Below are 23,308 nucleotides of genomic sequence, written 5' to 3'. Positions count from 1 at the left end.
CGTCTCAAACATTTTGAATTATGCTATATATCATTGGAATTGGAGCAGTATGGTTCTCCCATAAATCAGGTTCATTATGTTATATTCCATAAATCTAAAACATTTTGAACATCTTAAGTAGGTAACTATGTCTAACGAAATGTTCTTAGATCCCTAGGCTAGATTAAAAGATTTCGTTAGCAACATAAATGCAAAACTTAATTCCTCATCATTAGTTGGGGCATCAACAATCCAGTTCACAAAAGTAAATCGAATGTATCGATTGCAATTGCAGATAGAAACTTAACCAAGATGCCATCAGCATTAGAAACATAACCTAATTTATAGCAATAGTAAATCGAATGTACCGATTGCAATTGCAGATATCCCTTCTCCTTAAACAGCCCTAACATGGTACTCAAACTAAATCACAGTGATTATATAAAAAGGAATCATGATTCTTCTCAGCATCACCGTTAGGCTACGAAACATATTAGAGTACCTCATACTTCTTCAAAATCAAAGCTAAGTTGGGACGGGATAAATAAAAAATCTACTATTCCACATGTAAAATCGCTGAGTCTAATATTCCACATGTAAAAGCTTTGGAAACGAACAGCTTCGCGATATGTTCTCCCAAAGCCCTTGCATGGTAATCTATCTAAACTTAAATTATTTTGAAAGAACCATCTAATGATACATTCATGAGCAAAAGGAGAGTCAGGGTGGAGGGCAAGGTATACATACACGTAGCACCTGCAATGGCGGCTTTTTGGTGGCCAGATTGGCTCGTCGGGGTCCTCAGCCTTCGCCACAGGAGGTTTAGATGCACGGAGGAGCGCCGCCTCACGGAGTCGGGCGGCTTCGCAGGAGGCGGCCAGCCTCCGGAAGCACCCGACCCTGACAGGATCGCGGCGCGAGGAGATGCTCGGCAGCCGTCGGGGCGGGGAAGGGGAGCCGGGCGCCCGACTCTCCGCCTCATCGTCTGCCTGGGTGGTGGCGGTGCCGTCCTCCCACTGCGCCTCGGGACTGGCGCCGACAGACTCGGTGTAAGAAGAATTGAAGGAGAGGTCGGCTCCAAGGCCCTCTTCCTCTTGCCCCTGAGTTTTGGGACTGGTTGTCACGGTGACAGTGGGGTCACAAACGAAGGGATCCATTCCTACGGATGGATGTTGGGGAGAGAGGGTTTTCGGAAGAGGACAAGGAGGGAGAAGGGGTGTCTACTTTGAATCTCTTCGTCTTTTTATATTGTTTTGTAATATGAACACATCTAGGTGTAAACAGAAATGATTTTAGTATATTTGGAAATCAATTAAAGGATACACCTATGATTAATAACATTACATTAAAACATGCTCGAGAAATATTTCAGAGCAAAAGATATAAGAACATACTTAAAAAATGGAGGTGCATGGTACTTTGACAAATTGAGCGACCTAGGCAATCAAATTCAACATGAGAGATGATGTCTAGTATTAAAATAGTATTACGGTTAATAGAAACATGCACATGAGGTGATACAATGGGGTTTTGGTAGAAATTGGATGTTAAAAACCTAACTTTCGGAGCACGACAAACAATCTAGGTTGTATAACGGGAACTTACTAAGAAGCATGTGGACCTATAGGCTTATCAGTGTTGCAAACCTTACGAATGGGTGTTCAATTCTAGTAATGGTTGTTCAAATCTAAGGGTTCGCGGTCTTAACCTAGAATAATATAGTCATGAGGATCGATATTAATTGATAGGGAGTTGTAACGACGCATATCCAATATAAGAACGTACTCCAAAGGTTTATTGTGTATTCAACAAACTGTCACAAGAAGATCTAGTTATAATAGCATAACCAAGATATGGTTGAGTGCAATGAATAGGGATGAACAAACATTAATAAAGAAAATCTTCTTCATATCTCGTAAGATGCATTCTTCTTTGGCTATGCTTAATTGTTCAATATCTCGATCTAACTAGTATCATCCGAATATCATATCTCATGCTTTATATGTATCAATAATTTCCTATCAAGATCATTCAACAAATAGGATTATTTTTTCCCTAGCGGCTCCCTTTTAAAGCTTTCTTGTCATTTCAACCCACATGGAAGTTGCCACGTCAATTACAGTTGGCCCCATTTGTTAGAACATTTGACCGGTTAAACCCACAAACAAATTACTAGTGATGGATTATCATCACCACAACTGATCTTAAGTGACAAATCAGGCTATCATAGGTGATTATTTGGCCCGTCACCGAAAATGATCGTTAGTGATAAATTATATTTCATCACCTATTCATTCGTGAGCGAAAAAATGGTACCATCAAAAAATTATTTTCCATGACAATTGAAAGGATCGATATGGTTGACTAGAGGGGGGTGAATAGGCAACTACCATTTTTTAGCTTCTCTTAACAAAATAGGGTTAGCAACAAAAGGTTCTCTATATGAACAACTAGGTGAGCAACCTATATGATGCTAACAACAAGGACAACAAGTGCAAGTAAGGAATACACCACAACAATACTAAGTAAAAAGTAAAGGTAAGAGATAACCGCAAGTGGAACCGGTGGAGACGAGGATGTGTTACCGAAGTTCCTTCCTTTTGACAGGAAATATGTCGTGATTCCACTATCGGTGCCCTTGAATGAGGCGACCGGAACTTTACGAACAAGGTTTGGTCTATCTCCACACAAAGCTTGGAGGCTCCCAACAAGACCACGAAGCTTCACCATAATGGAATGTGGCTCCGAGGTGACCTCAACCATCTAGGGTGATCAAACACCCAAGCGTAAGAAGATCCGCAAGGGATTAGTGGGGGGAATCAAATATCTCTTGGTGGAAGTGTATATCAAGGCCTTCTCAACCAATCCCTAGGAAATCAACAAGTTTGATTAGCTAGGGAGAGAGATCGGGTAAAAATGACCTTTGGAGCAACAATGGAGCTTGGGAAGGTAAGAGGTAGCCTTCTGAGGGAAGAAGACACCTTTATATAGTGGGGGGAACAATCCAACCATTACCCCCCCACTTACTGCACTAGCCAAGCGGTACTACCGCTACTAGGAGCGCTACTACCGTTGCTAGGAGAGGTACTACCGCACGGCAGCTCAGCAACCACGGTAGTAAGAAAATACTATCGTGCCTACCACTGGTGAGGCAAAAGGATGCGCAAAAATTACGACGGAGCGGTAGTAAAAAACTACTATCGCCTAGAGAGTGGTACTACCGCCCACAGAGCGGTAGTAAAAAACTACTACCGCCCGAGGGTGGTACTACCGCTGTGTCAGCCGTACTACCGCTGGCCCTTTTGCACATACATGGAAAACAAGGTTGGAGCTCCATTTGATGCAAGGGAAAGGTGGTGCAATAGAAATGTGTATGTGTTGATTCCACCCAAACCTTTTTGAAGCGGACCCCCGCTTAATAGTAGGGCTTTCCTATGACTCAAATCCACCAAAGAGAAACGTAGAAGGCAACCGTCTTTGAAAGACTCCTAGGGGCACCGAATCGTCTTGTGCCTAGTCATGAATTATCTGAAATGCTCAATGCACACGATTATTCCGCACATGCATTGTCCTCAATCATCAAAACCACTTAGGGAGAAATATGCCCTAACAATCTCCCCCTTTTTGGTGGATTGATGACAATACAGGATTTGCACTAAAGGATATAAGAATAGCATATGCAAACACAAAATCTACAAACTAGAGACAGACTCCCCCTGGATGTGTGCATACTTTAGAAAAAGTATATGGACTGCCCAACACACAACCAAAGAAAAGCACTCCCCCTAGATATTATAGACGAGGCAATCCTTGCAACAAACTAAATAAACACTAAGCATGGAAGCAAGGCATATCATATGAGCATAAAGATAAGGGCACATAATAATTAGAGTCACAAGCTACTAATAAACTAGATAATAATGAGATAATAAAGATAGAGGAGTGTTAGCATATGTCTCACACCATATGATAAAGTATGATGTCTCTTGGTCTCACACACAAATCAAAGACAACCAAAGTAGCGACGAAAGTTCAAGAAATAAAGCAACATAGAAAAACGAGGAAACTCACAAATCCTACACTCTCTCCCCCTTTGGCATTGGGACACCAAAAAGGTAAATAGGACACCTATGACACAGGTGGTGGCTCGTACTATAGAGGACTCAGCCATCAGACTCCTCAACATACTCCGCATCAGTCTTGTCTTCTATCTCCTCATCAGACTCCTTATCAGACTCAGCCTACTGAAGATTGTTCTTTTTCATCCAAGCAGCCTCAGGAGTGATGTCTTGCTCAGACCCACTCGAGATGTGCACGTTGAGCTTCCTCATAATTAGCTTGTCGCACTGACGGCTCTCCTTCTGAGCAACATGAATCATGTACCGCCCCTTCGCCTGCATGTACAACAAGATGGATCGACAGAGGAAGGCACATGTGACTCTGGAATGGCCTCATCCTCAGCCGCAACCTCATCCTCATTAGAATCCATAGTGGCAGCAGCAGGTGTAGTGGTGGTGTTGGCCAATTTGTTCTTCTATCGCAGCTTAATAGGATCATGGAGAATCCACCCGGGAGCATGGAACTCAATAGCTGGGAAGGCCTTCGCCCACTTCTTCTTGATCAGGTAAAACAGATAAGGGTCGTAGATTGGGACCTTATGATGGAAGATTGCCGAATGAAGCTCACTCCACATGATGTGAGATACATCAAGTGGTCCAGAGGAACGAATCCGCCCTTTCTGACACATCATAAGCATATCCACTAGGTATGGATGCACCTGGTCCTTGTTGCCAACGCACGGAAAAGAGTGTTGCGAAAGATATGGTGCATGCCATCAAGGAATGGGTTCAGCATGTGGGAGACCTCACTAGATGGGGATTCCATCGTAATAAAGAATGGCAGCAACTTCTGCTTAGCTGTATCACAAGGCTTAGCGTGTGGGTGCAAACCAACTGAGTGCTCAAACCTCTCATCACGGACATTTAGTTAATCCATAAACTCCTTCCATGTAGCTGACAACCTCTCCCCATTGGTCCTCCACGACATCGTGCGCTCGTCATCAGAGTGAAAGTGGACAGTAACAAAGAACTGAGCCACTATCTTAGGATCAAAGTCATAATGAAACGTGATGAGATCCTCAATCCGAAGTTGTTCCACCATGGCCAGAGCTTCACCAAAGTATGTAGGTTCCTTCCTCAGATGGTCCATGTCAATTCACTGAACCGGTACATATATATTCTTCTTGGTCTTGATCACATCTTTATAAATAAGCGACTGCTGCTTAGACCAGAACATTTGACCTCCGGGGAACTGAATCCTAGCGCTGTCATAGGGTTGAACTTTCGGCGAAGATGAAACTCTGCAAGTGGCATAGCATCCCAATAGACAATGTTTGTCTTGTTCTTGTGAGCGGGCCGCTTGAAATTGCGCTTCGGAGCCTGCGATCCCTCGAGTGCATCTGAAGAACATGGTCGCTTGGAACTAGCATCCCGAGGTGGGTTAGAGCACCTGGAGCAACCACATATGACACGCAACGCAAACACAACAAAATGACAAAAGAAGTCAAGGCAAAGACCAAAGTAAAACAGAAAATCCCACAGCAAGGAGAACTGGAAGGACATAACATGTGCACTCAAGGAACATCGGTAGTACCACTGTTCAAGCGGTATTAAAATTTTACTACCGCTCTGACAACGTACTACCCTGACAGCGATAGTACCTCTGCTCAAGCGGTTTGTAAAAAATTACTACTACTTTGAGAGTGGTAGTTTCTCTCCATAGCGGTAGTACCGCTCCAGGAGGAATGGTAGTACCGCACGGGCGAAGAAGTGCCATATCTGACAAGGGAAATTGCAGATCTGGTACTACCGGAGACCCAAACCCACATGTTGCAACCTACACAGACAAAAATTCTACCACATAAGTACTCCCCAACCCTCCTAGCATGAAGAGATGGTGCCAAGAAACGATGAACGAACATGCATGCCCCTAACCCTAGATTCAACAAAAACGAGGCAAAGAGAAGGGATCGAGGGGAAATACCGAGGTCCATGGCATGAGGGAGAGGAGGGAGACAATCGCACCAAATGGAATCGGAGGAGAGTGGCCGGAGAAGGAGATCCGGCGAGTCCCTCATGCACTATTTCTTGAGAAGAGAGAAACAGAGAGAGAGAGAGAGCCACGAGATGAGTGGGTATGGGGGTGAAAAAACTGCCCTGCCCTACAATAACCCCCCGTGGCCCAGGCGGCGCAGTAGTACCACACTCATTGCGGTAGTACTGCTTGGACAACAATAGAATTTTTTTATTACCACTAGCTGAGCAGTAGTACCGTTCGTCGAGCAGCAGTAAAAGTTTACTATCGTACCTGGAGCGATAGTACCGTGCCCCTTTTGACAAAAACACTTTGAACCTTGCCAGAGGAAGAAAAAGCACAGGAAAACCCAAAGGAGGATAAAAACTATACGCACGTAGCTTGAACACAGAGTCAAATCTTCTCATGAAGAGAGGGCGGTGGCCAGAGCCACCAATGTTTGAAACGAATGGTATGACACCGCAAAGAATTATCCTTGGGTTCATGACCACAACTCGTCTTTGAAGCACAAGTACCATCAACAATGCCTAATGTGAAAGACGTGATCAATTTATGCATAATGGGGGAGGGAGAGTTCATTGAGAGAACAACACTACCCCTATGTTCATGCCTACACCTAGAGAAAAATATAATGATTAGTGAGGTGTGGTGTGCCTAGTTTTGATCCACATTACTTGAATTAATGATATTTAGCTCATGCCTTAACTCGCGCAACCTTGCTTCATTTATAGGTTTGGTGAAAACATCCGCAAGTTGGTCTTGATTGATGAAGAGGACCTCAATATCTCCTTGGTTGATATGATCTCGAATGAAATGATGACGAATATCGATATGCTTTGTCTTGCTATGTTGCACTGGGAGGAACCCCTAACCATAAGATGGGCCTGAGGGGGGCCACCAGGCCTCCAGGCGACCTGGTGGCGCGGCCTGCCACCTTGCCGCGCAGGGAGGCCACCTGGGTGGGGCTCACCTCCTCTGGTTCCCTACCTTGGCTCCTATTTTTACCCAAGACGGAGAAATTCCAGAACAGAAGTCGTTTTGCAAGTTCTCGCCACGTAGCCGCCACCACCCTCGGTTCTTCTCCGGGAGAGTTAATCTGGAGGCTGCCTTGGTCTCCGGAGAGGGGAAATCGTCGCCATCGTCATCACCATCACCATTCCATCACCCTTCCATGGCTTCCCCTTTCATGTGTGAGTAATCCCGTGCTATAGGTGAAGGGGATGGTAGGGATTGGATGAGTTAGATCATGTAATAGTTTGTCAGATTGTTGGGGGCATGTTGCCTATCATCTACTATGGTGTTTATCATCTTTGCTACTACTTGTTACTCTTAATGCTTGTCACTTTGGGCCTGAGTGCCATGATTTCAGATCTGAATACCTTATGTTTTCATGAATATATTTATGTTCTAGATCCTATCTATGAGTAGTATCCACCAATTATAGTCCGGAACCGGCGATCCCAATGGTGACAGCTTGGGACACCAAAGGGGATAGACTATAATTTGAGGATTCCATGTATCCATTGATTGTTAATGCTTTGTTCCGGTGCTCTTTGACAGGAGCACCTTAATCTCCATAAGTTCCTTTTGGCCCCGTTGCTAGCGGGATGGTAGGACAAAAGATGTTGTGCAAGTTCTTATTGCAAGCACGACGACTACCTTGGGATACATGCCTAATGTTTGATATTTTCCTAGATGATCATTACTTTTATGTGTGCCTTGCACCAAGTTAAATACAAGATATCTCTCATCCATGACCAACCATCCATCTCCCTAGCCTACAGTGTTTTAATCGTGCTAGTTACAAGTTGCTTTACTTTTGTTGTTTTACTTTCGTTGCTTTGCCACCATTATTGCCATTGCCATCATCACTTCCATATCACCGTTGCTACTAATATTTTGTTGCCAAGCATGTATCTTTCAGGTGCGGTTGAATTGACAACTCAACTATTAAAGCTTATAAATACTCTTTGGCTCCCCTTGTGTCGAATCAATAAATTGGGTTATCTTACCCGCAAAGACTGTTGCGATCCCCTACACCTGTGGGTTGTCAAGACTATTTTGTGGCGCTGTTGCCGGGGAGCATAGCTTTATTTACAAGTCTACTTGGAGTTATTTTGCTTGCTATGATTTATCCGCTATGGGTAAGAAAGGAGACCCCAAGGTTCCTATTTTACCATCCACTACAAGAAAAGGTATTGTTCTTAACACTAGTGCTACGTTTGATTCACCTTACGTTATGAGTAAGTTTGCTTCACCATTACCACATGCTTCTTCTACAGAGTACGTCACTATGTGTGATACTTTTGATGATGCTTCTACTACTATTGAAGAGACTGGTTTACTTTGTTATTTTATTGAGTCTCAGATTGCTAAGGCTGCAAAGCAGTATGGAATTGAAATTCCTATTACACGCTACCCCATTGGTAGATCCTTTGGTTACCCAGACTTGAGTGGTCTCAAGGAAAGAATTCTTGATGATGATTATATTGAACTTGATGATGATTTATGCATGGAGCTTACAGAGTGTGCTAACTCTAACCCTGCTGCATTGAGGATGCTGATTTTGATTTCTCTGTTGATCTTTCACTTATATCCATAGTTGAAGCTGACCCCTTTTATGGCAGAGAAAATGACGACACTATTGCACACCTTACCAAACTCACTGAGTTGGATGGATGATTCACTACAGAGGACAAGAAGAGAAATTATTATGTTACTAAGCTACTTCCTTTCTCTTTGACGGGAGATGCTAAAGCATAGTATGATGCACTACCATGTGGTTCCATTAAGAGTCCTCAAGATTTAGCTCAATCTTTTGTTGCTAAATATTTTCCTGCTCATAAGCAACATGCTGCTTTACAAAGAATATATAACTTTAAACAATTGAAAGATGGGCACCGCACTAAAGCTCGGGGGAGGTATTGCACTTTATTCAAGGCTAGACCGGTATATGGAATCCCTAAGAATGAATAGCTTGATATAACTTATGCTTGTCTAATCGATGAATCTAGAACCTATCTGGATAGTTGTGCTGGTTGTGTTTTCTGGGAAAGAACACTGGACGATGTTGAAGAACTAATGGACAAGATAGCTAAGAATCATGATGATTGGTCCGTTCATGAACCGCCTCCACCACCAAAGAAGAGGGGTATGCTCTTCTTGAGCCCCGAAGTTATGCAAGAAGCCAAGAAGTCTATTAAAGAGAGAGGTATGAAAGCTGAATATGTGAAGAACCTACCTCCAATTCAGCGTGGGCATTCGGGTATTTTGGTTATTTCGGTTCGGGTAGTTCAGCTTATGGGTAATTCGGGTATTCGAAAATGGGAACCAAAATTATTTCTGTCAAAAAAATACCCAACCCAAATTACCCAAAATTTCGGTTCGGTTAATTCGGGTACCCAAATTATTCTGAGCATACATCAACTTTTGATAAGAATAACTCGGATATTATGGGTATTTTTGGTAATATGAGTATTTTAGTTAGTATGGGTAACAAGTTAGTGTAATAATAGCATGAGAATTTTGGACAGTATGAATAATTTGGGTAGTATGGGTATTCCGGGTTTTCCACACTAGAACCCGAACCCTAACCTGAAAACCGAATACTCAAGAAATGAGAACCGAACCCTTATCCAATATTCGAATTACCCGACAATTCAGATAATTCAGTTCGGTTCGGGTTCGGGTAGCGGGTTTAGGTACCCAAATGCCCAGTGTGACCTCCAATTGAGAAATTATGTGAGCCTACCACTCACCCACCTATTGTAGAGGTACACTCTGTTTTAGAATTCAATGCAAGTGACATCCCTCATGGTAAGCCCCCTAGTCAATGTTTAGATGAGCTTGATAATTTCATTGTCAAGAAAAGTCACTGTAATGAGAGGATTCAAAGCCAATTGCATGATAATTCCCTCGCTATCAAAAGTTTGCTTGATGTTATAAGTAGAATTGTTAATGATGTTAAAGGTCTTGTTAAGAATTTTCATATGGTTCAAATTCAGCTTGAACAAATTTCTGATGTGCAAAAAGATTTTTTGCTAACAATGACAAACAAGTTGATACACACGCATATGGTATAAAGACCCGAGCTGGTACACACACCAGGACCCCCTCTATCCGGAGAGGCATCCAAAGAGGATCGAGCAAGATTCTCAATTGCAGGAAGAATACGTTGTCAGCTCCCCGAAGAAGAAGAAGAAACACAAGGAATCTAACAACTCCAACGATCCCATAATTGATGAAGAACCTATTTTTGATCCTAATAGTATATCTATTTCCGATGCTGAAACTGAAGATGGTGCTGAACATGATAAAGATAATAAGAAGAATGATCCTCCTGAAGTACAAGAAGAAGAAGCACCCGACAAACGCAAGAGAGAAGATTTTGTTGCAAGAAGACTGTTGGAATTATGCCCTAGAGGCAATAATAAATATAGTTATTATTATAATTCCTGTATCAAGATAATCGTTTATTATCCATGCTATAATTGTATTGAATGAAGACTAATTTACATGTGTGGATACATAGACAAAACACTGTCCCTAGAAAGCCTCTAATTGGCTAGCCAGTTGATCAACGATAGTCAGTGTCTTCTGATTATGAACAAGGTGTTGTTGCTTGATAACTGGATCACGTCATTAGGAGAATCACGTGATGGACTAGACCCAAACTAATAGACGTAGCATGTTGATCGTGTCATTTTATTGCTACTGTTTTCTGCGTGTCAAGTATTTATTCCTATGACCATCAGATCATATAACTTACTAACACCGGAGGAATACTTTGTGTGTATCAAACGTCGCAACGTAACTGGGTGACTATAAAGATGCTCTACAGGTATCTCCGAAGGTGTTCGTTAAGTTAGGATGGATCGAGACTGGGTTTTGTCACTCCGTGTGACGGAGAGGTATCTCGGGGCCCACTCGGTAATACAACATCACACACAAGCCTTGCAAGCAATGTGACTTAATGTAAGTTGCGGGATCTTGTATTACGGAACGAGTAAAGAGACTTGCCGGTAAAGGAGATTGAAATAGGTATATGGATACTGACGATCGAATCTCGGGAAAGTAACATACCGAAGGACAAAGGGAATGACATACGGGATTATATGAATCCTTGACACCGAGGTTCAAACGATAAAGATCTTCGTAGAATATGTAGGATCCAATATGGGCATCCAGGTCCTGCTATTGGATATTGACCGAGGAGTCTCTCGGGTCATGTTTACATAGTTCTCGAACCCGTAGGGTCTGCACACTTAAGGTTCGACGTTATTTTATGCGTATTTGAGTTATATGGTTGGTTACCGAATGTTGTTCGGAGTCCCGGATGAGATCACGGACGTCACGAGGGTTTCCGGAATGGTCTGGAAACAAAGATTGATATATAGGATGACCTCATTTGATTACCGGAAGGTTTTCGGAGTTACCCGGAATGTACCGGGAATGACGAATGGGTTCCGGGAGTTCACCGGGGGAGGGGGGGGGGGAAACCCACCCCGGGGAAGCCCATAGGCCTTGGGGGTGGCGCACTAGCCCTTAGTGGGCTGGTGGGACAGCCCAAGAAGGCCATATGCGCATTGGGAAGAAAATCAAAGAGGAAAGGAAATAAAAAAAGGAGGTGGGAAAGGGAAGAAGGACTCCAGCTTCCAAACCAAGTAGAATTCGGTTTGGGAGGGGGAGGCCTTGCCCCTTGGCTCGTCCGACCCCCTTGGGAGTCCTTGGACCCCAAGGAAAGTCTCCCCCTCCTCCTCCTATATATAGTGGGGTTTTAGGGCTGATTTGACACAACTTTGCCACAGCAGCCCGACCACATATCTCCACGGTTTCACCTCTAGATTGCGTTTCTGCGGAGCTCGGGCGGAGCCCTGCTGAGACGAGATCATCACCAACCTCCGGAGCGCCGTCACGCTGCCGGAGAACTCTTCTACCTCTCCGTCTCTCTTGCTGGATCAAGAAGGCCGAGATCATCGTCGAGCTGTACGTGTGCTGAACGCGGAGGTGCCGTCCGTTCGGCACTAGATCGTGGGACTGATCGCGGGATAGTTCGCGGGGCGGATCGAGGGACGTGAAGACGTTCCACTACATCAACCGCGTTCACTAACACTTCTGCTGTACGATCTACAAGGGTACGTAGATCACACATCCCCTCTCGTAGATGGACATCACCATGGTAGGTCTTCGTGCGCGTAGGAAATTTTTTGTTTCCCATGCGACGTTCCCCAAAAGTGGCATCATGAGCTAGGTTCATGCGTAGATGTCTTCTCGAGTAGAACAGAAAAGTTTTTGTGGGCGGTGATGTGCATTTTGCTGCCCTCCTTAGTCTTTTCTTGATTCCGCGGTATTGTTAGATCGAAGCGGCTCGGACCGACATTACTCGTACACTTACGAGAGACTGGTTTCATCGCTACGAGTAACTCCGTTGGTCAAAGATGACCGGCGAGTGTCGGTTTCTCCAACTTTAGTTGAAACAGATTTGACCGAGGAGGTCCTTGGATGAGGTTAAATAGCAATTCATATATCTCCGTTGTGGTGTTTGCGTAAGTAAGATGCGATCCTACTAGATACCCATGGTCACCACGTAAAACATGCAACAACAAAATTAGAGGACGTCTAACTTGTTTTTGCAGGGTATGCTTGTGATGTGATATGGCCAACGATGTGATGTAATATATTGGATGTATGAGATGATCATGTTGTAATAGATAATATCGACTTGCACGTCGATGGTACGGCAACCGGCAGGAGCCATAGGGTTGTCTTTATAACTAACGTTTGTGCTTGCAGATGCGTTTACTATTTTGCTAGGATGTAGCTTTAGTAGTAATAGCATGAGTAGCACGACAACCCCGATGGCAACACGTTGATGGAGATCATGGTGTGGCGCCGGTGACAAGAAGATCGTGCCGGTGCTTTGGTGATGGAGATCAAGAGGCACGTGATGATGGCCATATCATGTCACTTATGAATTGCATGTGATGTTAATCCTTTTATGCACCTTATTTTGCTTAGAACGACAGTAACATTATGAGGTGATCTCTCACTAAAATTTCAAGACGAAATTGTGTTCTCCCCGACTGTGCACCATTGCTACAGTTCGTCGTTTCGAGACACCACATGATGATCGGGTGTGATAGACTCAACGTTCACATACAACGGGTGCAAAACAGTTGCGCACGCGGAACACTCGGGTTAAGCCTGACGAGCCTAGCATGTGCAGACATGGCCTCGGAACACATGAGACCGAAAGGTCGATCATGAATCATATAGATGATATGATTAGCATAGGGATGCTTACCACTGAAACTATACTCAACTCACGTGATGATCGGACTTGAGATAGTGTAAGTGGATCATGAACCACTCAAATGACTAGAGAGATGTACTTTTTGAGTGGGAGTTTAGCGAATAATTTGATTAAGTTGAACTCTAATTATCTTGAACATAGTCTAAGTCCACTTTGAATATATTTGTGTTGTAGATCATGGCTCACGCGACAGTCATCCTGAATTTTAATAAGTTCCTAGAGAAAGCTAAGTTGAAAGATGATGGAAGCAACTTTGTAGACTGGGCTCGTAATCTTAAGCTAATCTTACAAGCTGGAAAAAGGATTATGTCCTTAATGCTGCGCTAGGAGATGAACCACCCGCTACGGCTGATCAGGATGTTAAGAACGCTTGGTTAGCACGTAAGGAGGACTACTCAATAGTTCAATGTGCAGTCTTGTATGGCTTAGAACCGGGACTTCAACGTCACTTTGAGTGTCATGGAGCATTTGAGATGTTCGAGGAGTTGAAGTTTATCTTTCAAAAGAACGCCCAGATCGAGAGGTATGAGACCTCTGATAAATTCTATGCTTGTAAGATGGAGGAGAACTCGTCTGTCAGTGAACATGTGCTCAAAATGTCTGGGTACTCAAACCGTCTAGCTGAGCTGGGGATTGAACTCCCGCAAGAAGCTATCACTGACAGAATCCTTCAATCACTGCCGCCAAGCTATAAAGGCTTTGTGTTGAACTACAACATGCAAGGGATGAACAAGTCTCCCGGCGAGTTGTTTGCGATGCTGAAAGTCGCAGAGTCTAAACTCCGTAAAGAACATCAAGTGTTGATGGTGAATAAGACCACTAGTTTCAAGAGAAACGGCAAAGGCAAGAAGGGTAAATCGAAGAAGAGCGGAAAGCCTGTTGCCAATCCGACGAAGAAACCCAAAGCTGGACCTAAGCCTGAAACAGAGTGTTACTATTGCAAGGGTATGGGTCACTGGAAGCGCAATTGCCCCAAGTATCTGGCTGATAAGAAGGCGGCCAAAGAAAAATCAGGTATATTTGATATACATGTTATTGATGTGTACTTAACCGGCTCTCGTAGTAGTGCCTGGGTATTCGATACCGGTTCTGTTGCTCATATTTGCAACTCAAAACATGAACTGCGGAATAGACGAAGGCCGGCGAAAGATGAAGTGACGATGCGCGTGGGAAATGGTTCCAAGGTTGATGCAATCGGCGTCGGCACAGTCTCACTTCAGTTACCGTCAAGATTAGTTATGAACTTAAATCATTATTATTTAGTGCCTGCGTTAAGCATGAACATTATATCTAGATCTTGTTTATTGCGAGACGGTTACTCGTTTAAGTCAGACTATAATGGTTGTTCTATTTCTATGAGTAACATCTTTTATGGTCATGCACCCAATGTGAGAGGATTGTTCATATTGAATCTTGATAGTGACACACACGTACATAACATTGAGACCAAAAGAGTTAGAGTTAACAATGATAACGCCATATTTTCGTGGCACTGCCGCTTAGGTCATATTGGTGTAAAGCGCATGAAGAAACTCCATGCCGATGGACTTTTAGAGTCACTTGACTTTGATTCACTTGACACATGCGAACCATGCCTCATGGGCAAGATGACTAAAACTCCGTTCTCCGGAACAATGGAGCGTGCAAGTGACTTGTTGGAAATCATACATACCGATGTGTGTGGTCCGATGAGCGTAGAGGCACGCGGCGGATATCGTTATTTTCTCACCTTCACTGACGATTTGAGTAGATATGGTTATATCTACTTAATGAAGCACAAGTCTGAAACATTTGAAAAGTTCAAGCAATTTCAGAGTGAATTTGAAAATCATCATAACAAGAAGATCAATTTCCTACGGTCTGATCGTGGGGGTGAATATCTGAGTTTCGAGTTTGGTGCTCACTTAAGACAATGTGGAATTGTTTCACAGTTAGCACCGCCTGGAACACCACAGCGTAATGGTGTGTCCGAACGTCGTAATCGTACTTTATTAGAGATGGTGCGATCTATGATGTCTCTTACCGATTTGCCATTATCATTTTGGGGTTATGCATTAGAAACAGCTGCATTCACTTTAAATAGGGCACCATCAAAATCCGTTGAGACGACACCATACGAACTGTGGTATGGCAAAAGGCTAAAGTTGTCGTTTCTTAAAGTTTGGGGATGTGATGCTTATGTGAAAAAGCTTCAGCCTAAAAAGCTGGAACCCAAAGTGGAAAAGTGCATCTTCATAGGTTACCCAAAAGAGACACATGGGTACACCTTCTATCTCAAATCCGAGGGCAAAGTGTTTATTGCTAAAAACGGAGCTTTTCTCGAGAAGGAGTTTCTCTCAAGAGATTTGAGTGGGAGGAAGATAGAACTTGATGAGGTTGTCGAACCTCTCATCCCTCTGGATGGTGGCGCAGGGCAAAGGGAAACCTCTGTCGTTGCAACGCCGGTTGAGGAGGAAGTTAATGATGATGATCATGAAACTCCAGTTCAAGTTTCTGTCGAACCATGCAGGTCGACGAGACCACGTGCTGCTCCAGAGTGGTACGGTAATCCCGTCTTATCAATCATGTTGTTAGACAACAATGAACCTGCAAATTATGAATAAGCAATGGTGGCCCAGATTCTAACAAATGGCTAGAAGCCATGAAGTCTGAGATAGGATCCATGTATGAGAACAAAGTGTGGACTTTGGAGGTACTACCTGAGGGCCGCAAGGCTATTCAGAACAAATGGATCTTTAAGAGGAAGACGGACGCTGACGGCAATGTGAACATTTATAAAGCTCGACCTGTGGCAAAGGGTTTTTCACAAGTTCAAGGAGTTTACTATGATGAGACATTCTCACCCATAGCGATGCTTAAGTCCGTCAGAATCATGTTAGCAATAGCTGCATTTTTCGATTATGAAATCTGGCAGATGGGTGTCAAAACGGCGTTCCTTAACGGTTTCCTTAAGGAAGAGTTGTATATGATGCAACCTGAAGGTTTTGTCGATCCTAAGAATGCTAACAAGGTGTGCAAGCTCCAGTGATCCATTTATGGACTGGTGCAAGCATCTCGGAGTTAGAACAAACGCTTTGATGAGGTGATCAAAGCATTTGGGTTTATACAAGTGGTTGGAGAATCTTGTATTTACAAGAAAGTGAGTGGGAGCTCTGTGGCGTTTCTAATATTATATGTGGATGACATATTGCTGATTGGAAACAACGTAGAGTTTTTGGAGAGCATAAAGGATTACTTGAATAAAAGTTTCTCTATGAAGGACCTAGGAGAAGCTTCTTACATTCCAGGCATTAAGATCTACAGGGATAGATCAAAACGCCTGATAGGACTTTCACAAAGCACATACCTTGATAAAGTTTTGAAGAGGTTCAAAATGGAACAGTCCAAGAAAGGGTTCTTGCTAGTTTTACAAGGTACGAGATTGAGTAAGACTCAGTGCCTAGCAACTGATGAAGATAGAGAGCATATGCGCTCCGTCCCCTATGCTTCAGCCATAGGTTCTATCATGTATGCAATGCTATGCACTAGACCGAATGTTAGCCTGGCCATAAGTATGGCAGGTAGGTTCCAGAGCAATCCAGGAGTGGATCACTGGACGGCGGTCTAGAATATCCTGAAGTATCTGAAAAGGACTAAGGAGATGTTTCTCGTGTATGGAGGTGACGAAGAGCTCGCCGTAAAAGGTTACGTCGATGCAAGCTTTGACACAGATCCGGACGACTCTAAGTCGCAAACCGGATACGTATTTATTCTTAATGGGGGTGCGGTAAGCTGGTGCAGTTCCAAGCAGAGCGTCGTAGCAGATTCTACATGTGAAGCGGAGTACATGGCTGCCTCGGAGGCAGCTAAGGAGGGTGTCTGGATGAAGCAATTCATGACGGATCTTGGAGTGGTGCCAAGCGCACTAAATCCAATAACCTTGTTCCGTGATAACACGGGTGCCATTGCCCTAGCAAAGGAACCACGGTTTCACAGGAAGTCCAGACACATCAAACGACACTTCAACCTCATCCGCGACTACGTCGAAGGGGAGGACGTAAATATATGCAAAGTGCACACGGATCTGAATGTAGCAGACCCGCTGACTAAACCTCTTCCACGGGCAAAGCATGATCAACACCAGAACTGTATGGGTATTAGATTTATTACAATGTAATTCGCATGATGATGTGAGGGCTAGATTATTGACTCTAATGCAAGTGGGAGACTGTTGGAATTATGCCCTAGAGGCAATAATAAATATAGTTATTATTATAATTCATGTATCAAGATAATCGTTTATTATCCATGCTATAATTGTATTGAATGAAGACTCATTTACATGTGTGGATACATAGACAAAACACTGTCCCTAGCAAGCCTCTAGTTGGCTAGCCAGTTGATCAACGATAGTCAGTGTCTTCTGATTATGAACAAGGTGTTGTTGCTTGATAACTGGATCACGTCATTAGGAGAATCACGTGATGGACTAGACCCAAACTAATAGACGTAGCATGTTGATCGTGTCATTTTATTGCTACTGTTTTCTGCGTGTCAAGTCTTTATTCCTTTGACCATGAGATCATATAACTTACTAACACCGAAAGAATACTTTGTGTGTATCAAACGTCGCAACGTTACTTGGTGACTATAAAGATGCTCTACAGGTATCTCCGAAGGTGTTCGTTAAGTTAGTATGGATCGAGACTGGGTTTTGTCACTCCGTGTGACGGAGAGGTATCTCGGGGCCCACTCGGTAATACAACATCACACACAAGCCTTGCAAGAAATGTGACTTAATGTAAGTTGCGGGATCTTGTATTACGGAACGAGTAAAGAGACTTGCCGGTAAAGGAGATTGAAATAGGTATACGGATACTGACGATCGAATCTCGGGCAAGTAACATACCGAAGGACAAAGGGAATGACATATGGGATTATCTGAATCCTTGACACTGAGGTTCAAACGATAAAGATCTTCGTAGAATATGTAGCATCCAATATGGGCATCCAGGTCCCGCTATTGGATATTGACCGAGGAGTCTCTCGGGTCATGTTTACATAGTTCTCGAACCCGTAGGGTCTGCACACTTAAGGTTCGACGTTTTTTATGCGTATTTGAGTTATATAGTTGGTTACCGAATGTTGTTCGGTGTCCCGGATGAGATCACGGACGTCACTAGGGTTTCCGGAATGGTCCGGAAACAAAGATTGATATATAGGATGACCTCATTTGATTACCGGAAGGTTTTCGGAGTTACCGGGAATGTACTCGGAATGACGAATGGGTTCCGGGAGTTCACCGGGGGGCGGGGGGCAACCCACCCCGGGGAAACCCATAGGCCTTGGGGGTGGCGCACCAGCCCTTAGTGGGCTGGTGGGACAGCCCAAGAAGGCCATATGCGCATTGGGAAGGAAATCAAAGAGGAAAGGAAAAAAATGGAGGTGGGAAAGGGAAGAAGGACTCCACCTTCCAAACCAAGTAGAATTCGGTTTGGGAGGGGGAGACCTTCCCCCTTGGCTCGGACGACCCCCTTGGGAGTCCTTGGACCCCAAGGCAGGTCTCCCCCTCCTCCTCCTATATATAGTGGGGTTTTAGGGCTGATTTGACACAACTTTGCCATGGCAGCCCGACCACATAATCTCCACGATTTCACCTCTAGATCGCGTTTCTGTGGAGCTCGGGCGGAGCCCTGCTGAGACGAGATCATCACCAACCTCCGGAGCGCCATCACGCTGCCGGAGAACTCTTCTACCTCTCCGTCTCTCTTGCTGGATCAAGAAGGCCGAGATCATCGTCGAGCTGTACGTGTGCTGAACGCGGAGGTGCCGTCCGTTCGGCACTAGATCGTGGGACTGACCGCGGGATAGTTCGCGGGGCGGATCGAGGGACGTGAAGATGTTCCACTACATCAACCGCATTCACTAACACTTCTGCTGTACGATCTACAAGGGTACGTAGATCACACATCCCCTCTCGTAGATGGACATCACAATGATAGGTCTTCGTGCGCGTAGGAATTTTTTTGTTTCCCATGCGACGTTCCCCAACAAAGACATGGGAAGGAAAGAGAACCATGGGTACATAAATCAATGCCCTTCCCACGTAAGTCTTTCAAAACCAGAGAAGAAGAGTATTACAATAAATTTTGTGAATGGATGAAACCTCTTTGTCTTCAAATTCCTTTGACTGATGCTATTAAGTTGCCTCCGTACTCGAGGTATATGAAAGATATTCTTACTAATAAAATAAAAGATCCTAATGAGGCAGTATCTACTATGCTTACTAATTACTCTTTCAGTGGTAAGATTCGTGAGAAGCTTGGTGTCCAGGTATACCCACCATTCCTTGCTCCATAAAAAATAATTATGTCAAAACTGCTTTATGTGATCTTGGTGCATGAGTGAGTGTTATGCCTTTCTCTCTTTACAGAAGGCTTTGTATAGATAAACTAATCCCTACATATCTCTCTCTTCAAATGGATGATAAGTCAACAACCGTTCCTATTAGTATTTGTGAGGATGTTCCTATTGAAGGTGCCAATTGCTTGATCCTTATTGACTTTGTTGTGCTTGACATGCCCGAGGATGGGAGCATGTCTATTATTCTTGGTAGACCTTTTCTTAGCATCGTAGGTGCTATTATTGATTGCAATAAAGGAAAGGTGGCTTTCAATGTTAATGAGAAGGAGCACACGGTATATTTTCCGAAGAAGATTGATAAAAGGCATGGCCTTAATTCTATTGAGAATATTGAGACCGTGAAGGTTGGAGAGTGGGATTGTCCTCTACATGTGCACCACAAATAAAAAACCATTATGGTGGGGACAACGTCAATTAAAATTAAGGTACCATAATTGCTTTATAAGAAGTGAAACTTTTTGCTCGATATAACACCTGCTTGGTAGTAAGACTTGATCAACCTTGCTAACAAACATGGTTTATATGAGTAAAAATAGAAGCTTTTCATGTTTTTATTTCCTTTATCTTTCTTCCTCCTTGTTGTACCAAAGTTTTATGTTTTTGAAGCTTCATATGTTTAACCATTGCTTCGAGCTTTCCGGAAGTTTTGCAGCTTTCGGTACTTCATTTTTTTTTCAAAAGTGAAGTTGTGAGAAAAATTCCAGAAAAATTATAATAAATATTTCCATCAAAAAAGGGACACATGGGCACCTAGAGCTGACCAGAGAGGGCCACCCCTGGTCCAGGCGGCCAGGTGGCACGGCCTGGCCCCTGGTCGCGCCCACAGGGCGCCTGGGCCCACCTAGTCCCCTTTCCAGGTACTTCTTGCTCCCTTTTCTCTCTTTCACTCCAAAAATATGGATTTTTCTCCTAGAGGTCGAGTTCTTGCTATTCTTGGTGAAAAATTTCAATCTCTCTCTATAGCCCATCATTTGCATTCAGAATTTGAGCATTTGCTCCTTGGTATGTAACTCTTCCACTCCTCCAATTAGAATTTTGATTGGTAGTCTTATTTGTGAGTATTTAGGAGTTCTTGGTGTTGTACATATGATCTTGCATGCATGTTTAGAAATTCATTTATGAAGTTTTGATGCAAGTTTATGCCTTGGGGAAGTGAGTAGAATTGTTTGCTCCAACTCATTTTGCTTAAACCTTCATTTTTGTGATGTACCAAAATCTCAGAAATGAGTTTGTTTGGAAAAGAAAAAGGATGGCTTGGGAAGAAGAGACCTGAGCCTACCGATAGACTAACTAGAGCGGCAGCTTCACCCTCTACTGTGTGGACAAGTTACAATTATGATATCGTGCCACCAGAGTTGCTCCATGAGACGGACACGACACGTGCCATGACACACCCGTGTTCAGATTTCTTTGCGGTGACATGTATTAAGGATGAGTTTGATAACCTCTGTGCAGCTGCAGGTTTGACACGTCTCGTAACACGACGTGTGCCATAATATCCAAAACTCACCTATTATTTTATCAGCTGGTTTAGATATAATGATAAAACTTCCATGATTGAATTCAGATTATATGAGGATGTCTTTACCATGTCTTTGGCAGAATTTTGTGACGTTATAGGTGTGCGGAATGTCAGGAAGACGACCAAAATGAAAGTTCAGCCCTACGAGCTGAAATCCCTATTCGCCTCCCTTTGTAGAAAGGATCCGCGAGACATTCACCGGGGGGAGATTTCCAGCATCTTGTTTCCCCACATGAGGTATTTCGCATACTATATTGCTCGAGGGGTGTTAGCTCGTGACAACACGATTAACATTTCGGCTCTGGATTTTGCTATCTTGGCAGCCGCCCTCTTAGGAGATAACACGTACAATATTGGTGCTTTGACTGCTCATCGCCTCATTGCTAACAGCGGCAAAGGGCCTTACTTTGGTGGCATTTATGCCACACTTATCCTCGAGCATCTCAAGCGCACTGTACGCGCGGTTGATGCACCTTTTCCATTCATAAGCTTTGATTTTACCGCTACGAAGAGGCATGAGTTTGTTACTAGGACTTCTGAGTTTGGTAACCTTGTTTATATTATGAGGTTTGGCGAGTTTACTACTCGCGAGATCCGTCTACCTGCACCACTTTTGTTTCGTTATACTGTAGCGACCCTACTCAAAACGAGTCAAGCCTCTGTTTATCTGTGTGGATCAGTATGCTGGCACACACAGTACATCAATGTATATATCAAAGTGCAATCACATGTAAATAACACAAAATTGATATATACCTCAAAATCTCAGCGGAAACAGTCAAGGGAGTGGAGTCCCTATAAACACCAACGGCAGGTTGAGTGCAGACCGTAACCCTGAATCACACACTTACTTGTCGAAGAAAGTATCTACAATGTAAGACGTTACAGCCATGTAGGTCAGCATATTTAATATGCCGACAAGTCACAAAAGAGGGAGGTGTAAATATCATCTATACTATATGCATATATGGCAGGTGGGGCTATAGTTTAAGTTTTGCGTAAAGCAAATTTTCCTACAAGAAGAGAGAGGATAAAAGGAAAATTTAATACATTGTTGGTTGTTAATGAAAAGGTTCCACCAACCATTTCTCATACCCAAGTTATCAATATTACCCACATCAATAATAAATGGTGTTGAGAATTCCTGATAGTTTCAATTCCTTTGGCTCAAGTTGTCCATGACCATGGACACGGCTAATCGATTAGGTTTGAGTACTCTGCAGAGTTTTGCACACGTTCCCCACAAGATTTGATCGCCTCCGGTGAAGCCCTCGCACTTCAGGGTGTTTGAGAACCGGATGATCAAAACATGGTGTTTCAACAGGTTCCTGTGAGCCTCTGTCGGTGCCCATCCAATCCTACCGTTCTTCTACATCTCGTAGCACCGCCCGTCCAGAGTCACCACGTTGTCCAACCAAGCCAGAGCCCATAATGACTTGTGGCTGTGCAGGTAAGCCTTGGGTCTTGAAATATCCATCCATCTATTTGAGCCTGGGTGAAGCTTTCCGCAAGACGTCATGGCGCTTCTCCATGCATCTCGGGTCCTTCGCTAGTTTTCCCAGGGAGCCCATCTGAACTGTCCTTCACCCAGAGGTATATTTCGTTCTAAGGTCTTGCAAGTCTTGGAGTCTTCATGTCTTGATTATTAAGTTTCTCACAACACTCATGATAAACACTCAACCAAACCCCGTCTACTAGGAGCATAGCAAAAATAACGTCCTGACCAAAGTAACAAGGGTTTAGGGGTACCTATCATAACATACTACTCAATAACCAAAGTTTCCAAGTACCTACTTGCATGCAATGGGTGAAGAAGGTTGAAACTAATGCAATAAAACTATAGGTAAAAATATGATCAATGTGAACTTCCCTGGTATTACTTGATAAAGATGGTCGCTCTCATAATCCTGATAATTCTATTCGACACACTCCGAGCAATCTATCCTAAACGAATAACATTCAATAAACATTCAATCCAAAAGGAAGAACCAAAAGAACAT

The sequence above is a fragment of the Hordeum vulgare genome, chromosome 7H (assembly GCF_904849725.1).
Source record: "Hordeum vulgare subsp. vulgare chromosome 7H, MorexV3_pseudomolecules_assembly, whole genome shotgun sequence".
Taxonomy (NCBI): domain Eukaryota; kingdom Viridiplantae; phylum Streptophyta; class Magnoliopsida; order Poales; family Poaceae; genus Hordeum; species Hordeum vulgare.
Note: the sequence above shows the minus strand (reverse complement) of the source record.